At 37.4% G+C, this 17,575-nt stretch overlaps 1 protein-coding gene and 1 long non-coding RNA gene across 2 annotated transcripts in view; one reads left to right on the top strand and one right to left on the bottom strand.

Annotated features, from left to right (window-relative positions):
* MACROD2 (mono-ADP ribosylhydrolase 2) overlaps positions 1–17,575 on the top strand; it is a 2,034,677-nt gene that overhangs the window by 1,266,263 nt on the left and 750,839 nt on the right. The window lies entirely within an intron of this gene.
* LOC144615807 (uncharacterized) lies at positions 11,571–15,458 on the bottom strand. Its single transcript, XR_013554420.1, has 2 exons — positions 15,278–15,458; positions 11,571–12,234 (listed from the first exon to the last, which is right to left on the bottom strand). It is a non-coding gene; the product is annotated as an uncharacterized LOC144615807 (long non-coding RNA).

Raw genomic sequence — 17,575 nt, 5'->3', positions numbered from 1 at the left:
CAAGAAAGCCTAAGAAAAATAACTGTTTTTCTTTTTAAATTGAAATGGCAAAAAGTAAATGATTTCACAAAAATATACTAAGAAGCAAATACACAATTCTTGATTTTTCCATATTTGTTTCTCTGCCCATTGGCTGATCCAGGACCAGTGGTGCAGGCTGGGAAGAATAATGAGAGGAATTACAATAACTTGTGTATCAGTTACGTTATTCAAAAATGAGTGTGAATCTATATACCTCACAATGTAATGCACAAGAGCCTAAGAGCACACTGCAAAATACATGCAAAAATGTGAGCCAAATTTGAATTTAATTTTCTCTTTTAAAGGGCAGAGAAATGTCTCTGCCCTAAGTTTGAATAAAGTAAGATCTCTTGGTTATGCCTTTCAGGGAAGACTAACTGCTCTGTCAACCCTTTCTGCTTCCAGTTTTACAAAATCTTGCTTATCTGATTTACTGCAATTGCAGCTACTCTAATCATGTGTATTCATGAGTATTTGTGGGTCAGGGTCAAGGGGGAAAGAAGGCTATCTCTCCTCCAGTATTACACAGTATTTCTTCTTCAGAGCAAGTCTTAGTTCCTCTGTTTTCTGCTGGTTAAGGTTTATTGTTTATCTCACCCATAACATAAACATGAGAAAAAAGATGTATATTATTTTAAGGCGATCTTATTGCCGCTCATTTAATAGCAACGCAAAAGCAGAATCTGGTGAATTTATATGCAAGTGATGAGTTTCATACCTGGAAAGCTGGGATACCAAAGGAGGATTTTCAATTGCCTAATTTGGATGTTGAGTCATGGAAGAATTTGAGGCATGGAGTGCTTGTTGGTTTGATGCCTCACTGATCCCCAGACTGGTCTGACTTATATGGCTGAATAGGCAGACACTTCCTTCCCTTTCACCACTTCATGTGTGTCACTCTAACTATTATGGTTTTGGACAAAAAAGCATAACATTCCTAGAGAAAGAAGGTCCCAGAATTCCAACAGATTTTCTCTGCTAAAAAATCTAAATAAACTCTTAGGATCTGATTATATCTTTAGTATTAAGAATTTTAACAAACTCAAAAAAAAAAAAAAAGAATTTTAACTAACTCAACCCCAGTATAATATGTTTTTTAAAATTATGGGTAATTTGAAACCTTCTTTCTTTTAAACAGTGGTAAAGGCAAACTTTGCAAACATCTTTCTTTGCATTTCATAAAATCTAATTTATCTGGCAACGGATAGAAATTAAACATACACTTGCCAGTATTCCCAAGTAGCCTGCTGGTTTACCTGCACGCATTTGGATACTGTAAGCCATTACTTAGGAGAATTATTTCAAATTCAAGCTCAGTAGAACTATTCATAATGTTATATACCTGTGATATTATCACCAAAATATAATATCATAGACTTCCTGTAAGTAATTCAGAGATGTGACTTAATTATTCTCTCTGATAGTAACTATTCAGATAGTATTAATGTGAGACATGGAGAATAAGCATCTGAAATGGATAATTTCATATTTGTTTCATGTGTCCATTTATATTCCACATTATATTGTTTTGATTTAAATAAAGAGAGGAAATTTTCTCAGGGTTAAGTCTTACCTGTCTTCTTGTGGAGTTGATTTTTTCTAGACTAGAAATTTTCATCCAGTGTAAGGGTTCTGACATATTGCATCAACACACTTCAATTGCTTTAAACAAGAAAATATATTTTATCAGTGTCCTATGACAAGTGAGGAGGATGCTTTTACGGTACTCAAAATGTATTTATATTATTCCACTAGAAAAAAAAATGTCAGGGGCTAATTTGGGACCAAGCACTGCCAATTTTATCATTCTAGTCACACAACCTGTGTGACAGCATTTCCACTTTTGACAAATTTGGCTTAAATAATAATCGAATGAATGTCCAAGCTTTAAATATGTATGTCTCGAAGGGCCTATACTATAAAGAAAATTTAAAGATATTATGCTTTGGGAAAAATGTGAGAAGCAGTTTGAAGAATTGGATACTTCAGCTTTAGATGATACTCTGCCTCTTTTTTCAATAACCCTGATTTGATGGCATGAATAGAAGTGTCCAGATATAGTGAACGACGGGCTAGAATCACATCATAAATCGGTTTGAAGAACTACAAAGACATATGCTTTTGATGCTAGTGAATCATCTTCTCTCAGTGTTAAAGGTATTAATATAATTGAAGTTCATCTTCTTTGAAAGCTTCTCATTAGTACATTGATATTCTGAGGAGTACATCAATAAGCCAGTAGCATAATGAATGGGATGTACACACACATACATGTTTGTATGTTGGAAATCCACATCACTTCCTAGTTATATCATACCTGATTTTTGTCATTTATATCATACCTGAGTTTTGTCAGTGCATTTTTCTATGTGTTTGTAACACCTTGATGTTGATATGGTTTCAGAATGACTTTGCGGTATCACTGGAAGGAAACTGACCTAAGAATTTGAAAACTAATATTTGAATCCTGTCCTTTCTAATTGATTGCTATGTAAACCCATCTTTATTTATCTGTGAAATGGGGATAATAAAATCTGCCCTTAAAAATATCAGTGGAAGAGAACAAGTGTTTGTGAGGATGTGGAGAAGTTGGAACCTTCATATGTTGCATGGGAATGTAAAATGGTACATTCAACATGGGAAACTGGTTGGCACCTCCTCACAGGTTAAAGATAGAATTATACTCAAAGAAAACAAGCCAAATGTCTATCAGTTAATGAATGGATAAACAAAACATAGTCCATCCATACAATGGGATATTATCCAGCAATAAAAAAAATGAAATACCAATACTTGCTATTACATGCCTGAACTTTGAAAGCGTTATGCATGAAAAAAGCCAGTCACAAAAGGCCACATGTTGTGATTCCATTTGTATGAAATGTCCATAATAGGTAAACCTATACCCACAGAAGGTAGATTAGGGGCTGGGGGTAGGAGATGAGGTAGAAATGAGTAACTACTAATGGGTATCCAGTTTCTTTTTGGGGTGAGGAAAATGTTCTGGAATCAGATAATGACCACGTGTGCGCAACTCTGCAAAAAGGCCAAAAAACACTAAATTACGCACTTTAAAATGGTTTAAAATGAACATTATGTTGTATGAATTATATCTCAATAAAAAATGTAGAAACCCTGGTCTGTGTCAAAGAATTGTTGTAAGAAGGACAGTTCCATAGAATCTAAATCATAATCAATAATTCATGGCACTGCCTAGTGAAGAACACAGGCCTCAGTGTTTGTAACCAGATAAAGAGGGTTTGCATTAAAATTAATTTTATGTCCAGTCCTGGGAAAAGTCATATAGAGGGATAATGTCACTCAGAACACTTGCTGTGAAGAGTTTACAGGAAAGTTATAAATTGCACAAAAAATTTTATTTTAAAGAATGGAAGGCACAGGAGAGATGTAGAGAAATGGAGCTTTCTGTTGCAATTTGCCACTATCCACTTTATATGTTAATAGTAGTTGTATTAGGGGCGCCTGGGTGGCTCAGTTGGTTAAGCAGCTGACTTCGGCTCAGGTCATGATCTCGCAGTCCGTGGGTTCGAGCCCCGCGTCGGGCTCTATGCAGACAGCTCAGAGCCTGAAGCCTGTTTCACATTCTGTGTCTCCCTCTCTCTGACCCTCCCCCGTTCATGCTCTGTCTCTCTCTGTCTCAAAAATAAATAAACGTTAAAAAAAATAAAAAAAAATAGTAGTTGTATTATAACTGCAAAACCCAGACTGGACTACAAAATCCTGATGGTCAGAAGCTGCATTTGGTTCATCTTCATTTCTTCACACCCCTGGACACAGTGCCCTGCCTACATTCCATGCCCAACTGAGATCAGATGAGCTTTGCTGAGACTTTCTCTTTTTTCTCTTTTTTTAAATCAATATTCTGTTTGGAACACTAAGCAAAGTCTACAGGCTACTGAATGAACTTCAAGAACCACCCTCTGAGGGCCTTGCATGCTGTCCCTTTCGTGTTTACATGAGGAAGAATGTAAGCTCACTCCAGGATTCCAGGCAGAGCCAGAATTGAGGTCAGTTCATTCCATGATGCCTCTGGCCCACCATGGTGTGTCCTCTTCCAAACTCTCTTTTCAGGGCTGTTCTCTGCAACTTCCCAGGTGTGATTATTGTGTGATGCTCCCTGCCTTTCTTTGCCCTTATCTAACTTGAGCTCCCTGCAGTACTTGACACCAGGACCATTCATTTGGGACTCCTGCCTCTCTTAGCTCCCAGAATAATTCTCTACTCTCTTTAATTCCTTCCTGCCTGATCATTCTTCCTTAAGAGTCTTGGCGGTGACCTCTCTAGCATAAACCCCCTGTGACTTCCCTTGTTCACCCTCTGCTCTTCTTGGACAGCAAAATGTCTTTCCTTAGCAGCATCAGTCAAGCTCTAACACTTTGGTGGTGTTGGGGCTTCAATTAGTACTTATGTCTTTCTGATTCCCAGATAATAGCTCGAGCTAAGACTTTTCTTGCCATCTCCACAACTAAATATCTAACTGCTTGATGGAAAATTCCACTGTGTGTCCCACAGTGCCCTCAGTCTTAGTGTGTCGGGGGTAATCTTCTTGAATTCCTGTGGCTAGTGCCTTTGTGAATGTCACCAATAGAACCGCAATGTGCAGCTGGAAATCCAGGAGTCATTCTAGATTTCTCTGCCTCACTCCTCTCCTTCCAATGAGTCATCTATTGCAGTTCCTTTGACTTCTGTAATGTCTCTCCTATCCTTCTGTCTTCTCTCTAAAGCAGACCCTGAACAAGTATCTGGGTTCAAGAAATTTATTGAGGAGGTAATTTTTCCCAGGATGCACCATGGGGCAGTAGGGAAATCAGATGGGAAAGAGGAAAACCTATAATGGGTATGACAGTAAGGAGATTATTACCAGTGGAAGCTAAGGCAGTCTAGCTGTGGAATCTCTGAGAAACCACATAGAACCCGCTTCAGAATCAGAGGATAAAGAAGCTAAGGTATTTCTCCACCAACCCTGTGCTTCCTTGCTGGAGGTTGCCCCTATATAGGAGGAAAAATAATTTTCCCTCTACCCTCTGAATTCTTGGCTGAGACTCCTATAATACAACACAGATCAACCAGAGAAAAACAAAGAGAAGTGTATTAACAGGTACACCCCATATATACAAAGGAGAGACCCAGGAAAAAATAAGTGACTCAAAGAAGTGGCTTAGAATTCAGGCTTGTGTATCATAATAGCGGGAGGAGAGAGGGAATGGAGGCCTCCTAAAGGAGAATAAATGATTTTTAGGAAAGAGGATGGATCTTGGAAGAATAAGTGGGAGATATGATAGATAGTTTGTGACAGTTTGTCTGGGTGTGGTGTCAACTTCTAGTCTTTTCTCCTGTGATGAAGGCCAATCCTCCCTAGCTGATGAAACTTTCAGGGAGGCAATCCTTGACACTTGAGTTCCTTTTAGAAGTCTGTCTTTAGGCAGATATGTAAGTTCAAAGAAAGTCTCTCCTGTATATGCTGTTTGTATAAGTGCTTACACCTCAAAATAAAGAATATAGAAAAGTGGCATATTTGGGGGTAGCATGTTCTGAACTCCTTGGTCTTATTTTGGGCTGGCATATCCTGCTACTCTTTGTGCCTTGCATGGTGAGCACCTCTGACAGCCAGAACTCCCCCTCAAGCAGACGCAAGAGGCCATCAATGTGGAAGGACCTCTGAGAGGGCCAGGGGCAAGGAGACAGCTGAGAGTCTTTGCTATACTGTCCTCTCTACTCCATCCCAGCTACCACTCCTCATTACTTCTCAGCTAACCCACTGAACTGGTCTCCTTGAAGTTTTAAGGTTTTTTGAACTTTTACTTTTTAGGTTTTTACACAACCTGCCAGAATGATCTTTAACACACACACACACACACACACACACACACACACACACACGCACACACACACCCTACCTGACTACTTCCCTTCCCTTTAATTAGAGATACTTAGGAGCTCCCTATAAGTTTCAGGAGGAAGCCTGATTACTTTAGCCTGTGCAAGTTTGTTGCCCGAGGCACTCAGGGCACCATAGCAAACTCATAGGGGCAACTGATAGGAGTGAGGCAGGATTTCTTTCCATTTTGAAGGAAATATAGATGCTCAACATCTTTTGGACAACATGTAAACTATTGGTTTCAAGGTAATCCACAGTTTCAAAATTGGATCATACAACATTCCTTTCTATGATGCCATGTTATTCCCGAGTTGGGTTTTTGAGCATTATTGTGATAAAAAGGAAACACCAAATGAAAATCTATATGGAATAGGAAATGCGGATAGCAGAGTCCAGTCTGGTTCCAAATTTTATTTTATTTTTTTTTTGTTTTTTGTTTTTGTTTTTTTTTTGTTTTTTTTTTTTTTTTTGTTTGTTTTTTTTAATTTATTTTTGAGACAGAGAGAGACAGCATGAATGGGGGCGGGGCAGAGAGGAGAGAGGGAGACACAGAATCGGAAACAGGCTCCAGGCTCCGAGCCACCAGCCCAGAGCCCGACGCGGGGCTCGAACTCACGGACCGCGAGATCGTGACCTGGCTGAAGTCGGACGCTTAACCGACTGCGCCACCCAGGCGCCCCTGGTTCCAAATTTTAAGGGTTTAGTAACAACAGAAGCACCATCCCATTAGCAAATAATTATAGTTATTTAAGAGTGAAATCAAAGTACTATTTTTCCTTTCAATTTATGCCTATTACTTTTCCATATGGCTACTGAGTTGTTAGTACATAAATACTTAAGTTGTTTGGACATAAATACTTAAGAAACGAAACCCTGAGACCTTACTTTTGGCCTACGGGCAGCCTGAAGAAATGACTGAGACACTAAGAGTGCTGTGAACTGGAAAACTGGAGACACCTTACCCTAGGCCTATTGCATAGGCCCTCTTACTTAGCTGTTCCCACTCTCATATACAAATTTTTCACTCTATGGAAGGTCTGGGAAGGTCATCAGAACTTTATTCCTTAGTATGAAATTTTCCCTCTGCCAAAATTACCTTTCTTAGTTCTTTTCCCTCTTCAACTAGACTTCCATAATTCAGCTTAAAGAGCACCTCCACTGGGAAGAGATTCCCGTGACTGGTGCTTTTTGTCCCAGGTATGATTTATATGTCCCTGTATCCACAGAGTGTCTGTGCACAGCTTGTGTGTGCCACTCTTTGTGCGGAACCCCCAGTGGTGATATGCTTGTTTGTCTGCCATGCTAGCCCATGATTTCCATGAGCTTCATGATCACTGACATTTTTTTTTTATCTTGCTGGTGTTTTTATTGGGATCATATTAATTTAACTTATGGATAATCAGCATGAGTGCCTAGCATGGTATAGTTTCTCTGAAAACTGTGAGTGAACGAATCGAAGGAAGAAGATGAACATAAGAATGAACGTAAGACTCTAAGAATTAGCCTTTACTCTTTTTCTTGCTTATAAACATTGTATGTCATGGTACCTTTGTATATACCAGAGAGCTTTGCATATGTCACCCTCTCTATCTAGAAATATCTTCCCTCCCCCTTCACCTGGGTCATTTGCTCTTCTCATCCTTTGGATCTGAGCTCTGTCTTTTCATGCTTTTGTATATGTATGGTTATTTGTATATTTTCTTCTTTCCCCTAGATTGCAAGCTCCATGAGGGTAGGGACAAGATCAGTCTTGCTCACCACTAACATAATTGAGCATATTGCCCAACACAAAGCAAGAACTTAGCAAATATTTGTGAAATTATTGTGGATGAATAGATGAATGATTAATCTATGAAAGCTAAATTTGTATGAATCAAGACTGAATGACTATTCTAAAGAGACAGTGAGATGCAGTTTTTCCTACAGAAGGTGGGAAAATGTCCTGCTTTGTGAAAACAGAAGACACCTAAGTAAGGGAGGACAGTGATTAGAATTTTAATTTTGAGTTGGAAAGCAATCAGAATCTCTTTTCAATTTCTGAAAAAGGGGGAAGGGGTCAGATGATCAAAATAGGTGTATACAATATACAAAATTCTGTTTAGTTAACCACTTGCAATATTTCAATTCAAAATGGATTCCTCTGTCATTGAAAAGCCATCATGTTTTCATTTGCTGGAAAGGGACAAAGTTAGATAAATGATAATGCCATGTCTTTGTTCATTCCTTGGTTAGAAATCCTCAGACTTAAATGCTCCTCAGCACAAACTTTCACTGAATAATCATGAAGTGCATTGTTTTACAACATGCCGCTCAATGAAATTGCAGCACATTTGGCACTATTGAGCATTTTTAGGATGAGGAGAAAGAAAACAACAACAAAAAAGCCCATAAAATAAATAGTGGCCCCTATAGCCCTTAATAAAAGGACTTTGGACTAAAATGACATGTTACACCAACTTTAGAGAAGACTGCAAGTATTGAAGCGTTGGATTTTCACATAATTTACTTGTTCTCAATGGTATTTTATTACCATTTGTTTCTTCTCTCTCCCTTCATCCTTTCTTATTTTCTTTTTTCTGCATCTTCATTTCTAAGTGAATAGCTTTAAAAAAGAAAGTACTAACTTATTTTATTTTCAAATTTAAGAGATTGATTCTTAGGATCAAGATACCATTCTAAATTTTTTAATTCAGAAAGTTCCAGATAATAACCTAAGAAATACAACTACCCACCACACAGTTAATTAAATGTCTCTGAATTACTAGTATTTGAGGTTGTTGAGCCCCAGGTATGAATTCTTCAGCTCAAAGCAGGAAGTTATATTAAAAAGACAGTGAAAGGAAAAATAATTAGTAGTCTTTTAGAAGAGGGTGCATAAATGGTGTCTCTGTAGCCCTGACTTTTTGTCAATCAGCCTGTTTATTTCAAGATTCAGTCATTTGAGGTGTTTGTTATTATAGGTAAATTTTAGGTACCACTTAACCAGGGACTAATATAAATATTATTTTATTGCATATATTTCTGTGAATTAATTTTGAACAGATAATACTAGGTTTCTGTTTTATGTATTTATGTCTATGGGAATTTTTTAAAACTGAAATTTTACATATATATATATAAAAGCATATTATAAAATCATATATGCATTATATATATAAAGCATATATATATATGTATATATATGTATTTGCATATATATATATATATATATATATATATATATATATATGCTCATCTAGAAGTTTGTTACAAACCAGGGTGTTTGATATTGTACAGAAGGAGCATCTAGTTCAGTCCTCTATCAGTCAGGATGGCCCAGGTCATGCTGAAGTGACTCCACCATTTCAGTGACTTACAAACATAGATGTTTAGTACTCATTCAGGCTGCATGTCCATCACGGGCAGCTGTAGCCCTACTTAAACATCACCTTCACTCTGTGCTAAGCTGCAGAAGTGAAAGAGAGAAAGCAGTTCTTAAAGCCTCTGCACATCACTTACCCTCACATTTCATTAACTAGAGAAAGTTATATGAGTATACCCACATTTAACAGGAAAGGGAAACAAGGAAATATAATCATCCCTTGGAGAAAAGGTACCAAATATTTGTGAGTGGTCTACCATTCACTTCTTCATTTTCTTGGATTATGAACACATCATCAGGACAATTAAGCAACTTGGCCCAGGATCACTGGCAGAGCTGAGATTAGAACCAGATTCCTGTTTCCCCTTCCCCCCAGTGCCTCTGTGTGTAAACTTGTGGACAGGCTGTTGTAGTCACAGAATCACAAGAGAAGGATGCCATCTATAGAGGTAGTCTACTCACCAGGGCCTGTCTCAATTTGTGGGATCAATTGACATAGATCTGTAGGTCCAACATTTGCCTTTGTTACAGTATTCTGTATTAGTCAAGAATTAATAATCAAATCAGAGGCATTATAAATTTTGGTGTAAGGGATTTATTATAGGAATTAGAGCTTAAACCCTGTGGGAGGAGCTGGTCAAATGAAGGTCACGGGGGAAGCTGGAGGTTAGAGGAGTCACAAACCTGCTTACTTTGGTAAGCAGAGCATGTCCAGTCACAAAAATTGGATGGTAAAGAGAAGGTTTGTGAGAATCGAATGGAAATCTTGACTTCTGTGTGGCTATCACCCCTGTAGGAACACCAATAAGCGTCTGTGGTTTGCCTGGGGCAGCAGTGGGTCTATAGGCTCAGAAACTGGTAGAGAGAGTAAGAACCACCTGGAACTCATAGACCCCTATGTATGAGATTATAACTGCATCTAACCATTACAACCTTCAGAGTGTAATGGCTGCTACTTTGCTTCTGCCTTTCAAATCTAACTTGAGAATCTAAATCATATAGGGCAGGGATTCTAGAAACATAATAGTTCTAGCTTAACTAAGCAGACACAGGGCAACCTTCCACACATTCCAAGTTTGAAGAGGCCTAAACAGACTCATGCCAACCCAAATGCATTAGTTTCCTCCTCTCGCTATAATAAATTGCTACAAACTTAGTGGCTTACACTCACACAGATTTATTATCTCACAGATCTAGAGTTTAGAGGTCCAAAATTGGTCTTTCTAAACTATGGTCAAAGTGTCGGCAGGGCTGTGTTCCTTTTGGATGTTCTAGGGGAGAATCTGTCAGTTGCTTCTGGAGGCCACATGACTACAACTTCTGCTTCTGGCATCACATCTCTCAATCTGACTCTCCTGCTTTCCTCTTTTCCCTTACGACCCTTGTGATTACATAGGACCCACCGAATAATCTAGGAAAACCTCCCCTTCACATCTCAACACCATTAACTTAATCACATCAGCAATGTCCTTTTGCCATGTAAGGTAACATATTCACAGGTTCTGGGGATTGAATGTGGACTTGGAAGGCAAGTATTTTGTCTACCATACTAACTCATATAATCCTGATGATCTATCAGGTTCAGATTGGCAAAATAATAGCTTGTGGGCCAAGGCTGGCCCATTGCTTGTTTGTGTAAATATAGTTTTGTTGGAAAACAGTCATGCCCATTTGTTTATGTATTGTCTGGCTGCTTTTGCACTAGGATAGCAAACTGAGTAGTTAGAACTGAGACCATATGACCCATAAACCTCATATATTTACCATCTGACCTTTTACAGCAAGTTTCCTGACCCCTGGTCTATAGGCCAGGAGGTTGATTTGTTGATTTATAATAACAAACTTGGGCATATAGCAGCCCCAGAAACTTCAGATTGTGAGGTAATATATTATCTCCTTATGTTAAATCTATATGCAAAGCTAAATTACATGGTTAACCGCAATGGGAACAACTCACACCATTTGTAAGGCAATGAAAATTACATAACTAGTTATTAGCATGGAAGCTACCACCTGCACCATAGCCATGGGCCTCCCACCTGGGCTAGATGCTGATGACCAGGGTGAGAACATTCCTTCCCCTGAGACAGAAGTATGGACAACTCTAGAAAACTGATACAGACTCACTTTCCAGATACCCTTCTCTATGATGAAGGTCACAATCTTTATTCCCATGGAGTAAGAAGAGAATTAATGAGGCTACATCCACAGACTATTCACCATGATTAAAATTTGAGTAGTACCTCAAATTGCTCAGCCACCCAGGCAAAGACTATAGTTTAATGTGGATTGTTTTATCAAGGGCTGATTTTATTTATTCAGGTTCATTTTATGTAACTTTATTTTCAAAAGTAACCTTATCTTCAAATTTTATAGATCGCTCTGTCCACAGCCTTGTATCATCTGCAGATGCATTTTCCTTGACGTTACTTATAATATTTTAATGTTTTCCTTTCAATCATGCTTCCATTCAGTTAGTTCCAATGTGGAGGAACACTTATCTTAATAAAAGTCTCTTCCACTTGCAAGGAAATGAAGCCATTAATGAAACCTTCAATGCATGGCTTTAAAATGGTTAGTGGTTTATCTCTGTGCCTTGTGAGGCAAAAGAGTGGGATTTCACCAGGTTAAGAAGTAATTGATTAAGTTTTCCCTTCAGTTCAAAAAAAAAATTGTAAATGGTGAAAATTCCATTAACTATCTTCAGGACTTTTCATTATAAAGGAAAATCAAGATGTGTCAGCCAAAATCATTAACTTGGTAGGTGTTCAAATAAATGCAAAGCAATGTTTTGAAAGGTTCATTGTCTTCAGTTTTGGGATCATTTGTTGTTTAGCAGCACAGTGGAGAAGAGTAGGTCTATAGAGCAAACTTCCTGGATTTGAATCTCACTTCTCTGCTAACCATGTCACTTCATCAAGATGGGTCATATTCTGAGCCTCAATCTTCTCATCTGTAGAGCAGGGACATAAATAGTTCTTCCCTCAAGCACAAATCTAGGAATTCAATTTGTTTATACATGTCGAACACTTATAATAGTACTTGCTAATATGTTCATTAGTTAGTTCCTTCACTCACCTGACAAATAAGGTGCTAACTACTCCACATTATAAGCATCACAGTAGCTCTGTGAGATTGGTATAGTTATCTTTTTTTTTTTCCTTTTTAACAGAAAAAGAGTTTGGGGCATCTGGGTGGCTCAGTAGGTTAAGCCTCTGACTTCAGCTCAGGTCATGATCTCACAGTTCATGAGTTTGATCCCGGGTTGGGCTCTGTGCCGACAGCTCAGAGCCTGGAGCCTGCTTCAGATTCTGTGTCTCCCTCTCTCTCTCTGCCTTTCCCCTGCCGGCTCTCTTTCTCTTTTTTTGTCTCTCTTAAAAAATAAAAAAAAACATTAAAAAAAAACTTTATAAAAAAAGAAATTGAGGGTCAGAGCAGCTCAATAATTTCCTGATGGTTATAAGTCTAGAAAACTGCAGAGCTAGAGATAGAATTCAGTTCTGTCTGATTACAAACACCAAGCCTGTGGACTTAACCCACCATTTGTAAACATGAATTCCTTGTATCGTGAACCATTTAAGGCCAAGGTGTAGCATTCTTTAGCAATTCAGAAGGTGATAACTGAATAAACAAAATATGGGGGTACCCCAACTAACTGAAGCCCCTGGGAATATATTATCTAGACACTCTAGTTTTCCAGAAAGCTTCAGCTATTTGCCAAAACTTTAAAATATTATTTAATTTGGAAAGAACTCTCTGTAAAATATATTATATATTTCCTTGTCTTCTAAAACAGATTACATTGAACATGATTTAGGAATATATTGACATAGTCATTTATAATTATGAACTTCATTTTTATCCTGGATTCTAATGTAGGAATATTCTGGGAGTTTATCAAAATAAAGAGGGTTATTACTGACTTAGACTGGTATGTGTGTTTTAATTCCTGTGCTTGATTTGTAAAGTTTTAGATGTTTTCTGTCCCAGTGATTGCTACTTGTCAGTGTGTCTGCTTGTACTGTCAATCTCTCAAAAGTCCACCAGAAAAATCTGTTGATCAGGCAAAGCTGGGTTTATTAAAACTTATTGTAAGACAACAAATCATCATCCTGATAGTCTTGAGAGTGTTTCAAAATGAGGAAATTTGGGTAGAATATTTATAGTGTAGAGTATGAACCGCGTGATGGTATGAACTGGGTGATTTTAATGGGGGTCTTACATGGCAGAGAAGTGGCTGGGATTTGGTAGACTTTAATGCCATAAAGGCTCTGGAATGGTGGGCAGAGCAAGATAAGAGATCTAAAAGCAAGCGTTGATGATTAAACTGTTTATATTAATAAGCAAGTTATTTCAGTTGGTTCACAGTTGTATTTTACAAGAACATGTATAATAATCTTATTAAATATAGAGGACAAAAACGAAACCTGCCTGTACACCAGAATCTTTCTTAGGATGTGCTTACATTGAAATACGAGTTGAGACTGGTTAAGATCCATTTTATGTTAGGTAGCATGAATTAAAATAAAAACTTAAACTTACTAACACAGGTGTCAAACAAAGGAGACATAAATTTAAGTCGCTGGGGCCAAATGGAAGTGACTGTGCTCCATGATTTAAGAATAAAGTCATGAAAATAAGTTAAGCAATGTATAAGCAGCATTTATTGAGCACCTGCTAAGTGCCAGGAACCCAGGCTGGGTTCTGTAGATGCAGAAATAAAAGTTTATAATTCTGAAAGCTTCACAGCATAATTGAAAAGTAAAACAGTTAATTAAACAATATAATAAATAATAGGAGTCTGTAACAAAATTGATTACTGCCAAAGTATAATTTTCAAAACATTAAAACTTGGGTTTTACAAAAACATAAAAATATCAAAGATTTTGTTCAACTCATTAAGAGAACAAGCAAGCTAATAGAAAAATTCAAAAAGCATTTGAGAAGCTAGATATGCACAGGCAATTTAATAAAGGAATATTAAGGTAAGATTTCTAGGTTAGGTATAAAACCAGTTAATTTCCTACAGAGCAATAAAGCATAACTTTGAAATTATCATTTTTCCAGAATATAAATTATTTTCATCTCTCCTGAATAAAAATCTATATTTGGGATATTTTTTCAATAGTAATCAGTGAGTTGAACAGTTTGTTTTCCCTAGATAATTCTTTGGTGGGCCTTTGCCCTCATGTGACATTGGCACTGCCTGCCTATCTTTTTGCTTTATTTTCAAGTCTTGGGTTTTTTTTTTTTTTCTTAATAAAAAAATCAGAGGGGCGCCTGGGTGGCTCGGTCGGTTAAGCGTCCGACTTCGGCTCAGGTCATGATCTCACAGTCCATGGGTTCGAGCCCCGCGTCGGGCTCTGTGCTGACAGCTCAGAGCCTGGAGCCTGTTTCAGATTCTGTGTCTCCCTCTCTCTGTGACCCTCCCCCATTCATGCTCTGTCTCTCTCTGTCTCAAAAATAAAATAAAAACATTAAAAAAAAAATCAGAAACAATGGAATGTGGGAGAAAGGAAAGATAGGGGGATTCCAAGTAGAGGAAAGTTAAGAACAGAAGATGTCCAAGGTAAGGCTCCTATAAATTAAGAGAAAATTTTCAGTAAGACAAAGTTTCTTTGGGTATGGGGATGATGGTGAGAGCTAGAAGGAAGGGTGAAATAGTGAATTTCAAGTGCTATTTCATGAGAAGTTTTGCATTTACTTTTATGACAGATGATCACTATGACTAGGGACCAATTTATAAGACATATTTACTTGATCCTTTATTGTATTTGTTGTGGTGGTGTTTAAAAAGTCAGAAATCAAATCATCTATGTGATGGCAGGGAGTTATAAATTAGTTGTTTTTAAAGTCATAAATTCATATGTCAGAACATTGAAACTATTTTGGAAGAAAATACCAAGGATAATAAAAACAGAAGACAGTGAAGATAGAGAAGATTGGGATCCAATCAGGCACTAAAACTCAGCAGAATCTCTAATTATTAGACATACCTCTGAAATTCTCTTTCTTCACCCCATGGGTGTTTGCTCTCTCTTCCTTTTTTTCTTTTCCATTCCTCTCCTTTCTTACCCCATACATGGAATGAAATTTGGGAGACATCACAGTTTTTGTGTCTGGCTGAGCATGATGTGTTTGAAAGAAGCAGCATCTAATTTTTCTTCTTAGGCTGCAGGTAGGGAATAGAATAGAACAGAATATAGCAAAATGGAATGGAATGGAATGGAAGAATGGAGGGGAATAGAATGGAATGGAGTAGAATAGAATGGAATGGAATCTCTCCTGAAATACTTTTTTTGTCTAAACTATTTCTGCTGTTAAAAAAACACATTGTTAATTTTATTTTTCTTCTGTGATATTAATTTTATTTTTAAGAAACAAGTCACATCCATAGATATTTATTAATTTAAAATCTCTTTTTACTAGCTGAGCTTTCCCAGTAGGTAACAAATTGTGAGCAGTGGGGTTATCCAATCTTTTTAGTATTATTTCCAAGGAGTAGATAAAATATGACTATACCACAATCCCTTGGCTTTCTGTATGAGCTGCCATACTCATGACAATGTGGGTGGACCTAAAGGGTATCAGCCAGACAAAGAGAAATGCCATATGATTTAACTTAGATATGGAATCTAAAATAAACAAAACAGTTGAACAAACAAAAACATAGAAACAGACCCATAAATACAGGAAACAAACTGGTGGTTGGGGGGTTGCTGAGGGAAAATATGCAAAAATGGGTGAAGGGGAGTGGAAGATATTGTCTTCCAGTTATGGATGAATAAGTCATGGGGATAAAAGGCACAACATAAGGAATATAGCTAACGGCATTGTAATAGCATTGTATGGTGACAAAAAATAGCTACACTTGGGGTGAGCATAGCGTAGTGAATGGAATTATTGCACCACTATATTGTACACGTGATTAAAACTAATGTAACACTGTGTGTCAACTATACTTCAATAAAAAAGACTTTTGGAGCACCTGGGTGGCTCTGGGTTGGGTTAAGTATCCGACTTTGGTGCAGGTCATGATCTCATGGTCTGGGGGTTCAAGCCCTGCATCGGGCTTTGTGCTGACAGCTTGGAGCCCAGAGCCTGCTTCAGATTCTGTGCCTCCCTCTCTCTCCCTAACTCTCCCCAACTCATGCTCTGTCTCTTTCTCTCAAAAAAATAAATAAAACATTTAAAAAAAGACTTTTTAAAAATAATACCTATTGATAATACCTGCTAAAAAAAATTCCAGGTTTACTTTAAGGCAGAATCAAATCAGGAAAGGTCTAAATCCAAAATAAATGAGGTGTTACTCTAGTAATCCATTTATACACAGCTTTTATTTTAGCCTTTTTTTTTTTTTTTCATTTGGCTGGTGACAGTTGGTCATTGGATTTATAGTATTTAGCATTGATTTTGGAGAAGGGCAGTTTAGTATCCACATCAAATATGCAATATTTCACTGTTTATGTGGCCTTCTAGAATTAATTAGGGAACAATTTCAAAAGGGCCTCTTTTGGATTTAACGATACTAATATTTGTTTAACCCAAAACTGATGAATGTTTGTTTTATTCATTTCTAACTGGGCAACTTCACATTGCGCCAACAGGTAAAATTAATAAGCAGGTTAAGTAATTGGCTTGCTTTGACTGAGAAGCTTAATCCTTTCCATAAAGAAATCTAGACTGATTTTATTTTATTTAATTAATTGATTGTTTTTTTTTTTTCATAACTTAGGAAGCAAACTACAAAATTGTCCTTGAACAATTTTTTTTTATGGTGCCTTAAGCATCTTTGGTCTTTTTAGATGAAGAGCAGGACTTCAGCTGTTGGAAGAAAGTCTATCTTCTGAATGAAATGGCTTCTATTTGCATGGAACAATTAGCTATAATTAGCATGCAAGTTTTAATGACATTGTATTGTGAAGCTGATTATGCCTGGGGGACTGGTGATGCAAGTCACTTCTATTGTTTATTGTATGCAAATCCAGCCACTTAGCTTTAATTAGACATTGAAATTCAGAACAATTGTCAACAATTGCTTTAGTATTAATGGGTAGCATGAACTGCCCATCATGAGTTTTTAAATGGCAGAGACTTATAAGCAATTGATTTGGCTTCCAAGGAAAGAAAAGGTCTCTTAAACCCCATTCTTTGCACAACACTGTCAAGTTTGGGCCAGTCTGGTTGATAAGATTTCTGTGTCTCCCTATTTCCTCTGATTATGCCTCTTTGCTTTGTGAATATTAATAGGTGGCTCTTTCAAGAAAGCAAATTCAAAATAAAACTTAGTAGTT

Source organism: Panthera onca, chromosome A3, assembly GCF_046562875.1.
Source record: "Panthera onca isolate mPanOnc1 chromosome A3, mPanOnc1 haplotype 2, whole genome shotgun sequence".
Classification (NCBI taxonomy): domain Eukaryota; kingdom Metazoa; phylum Chordata; class Mammalia; order Carnivora; family Felidae; genus Panthera; species Panthera onca.
This window is presented reverse-complemented; position numbering and strand designations above follow the sequence as displayed.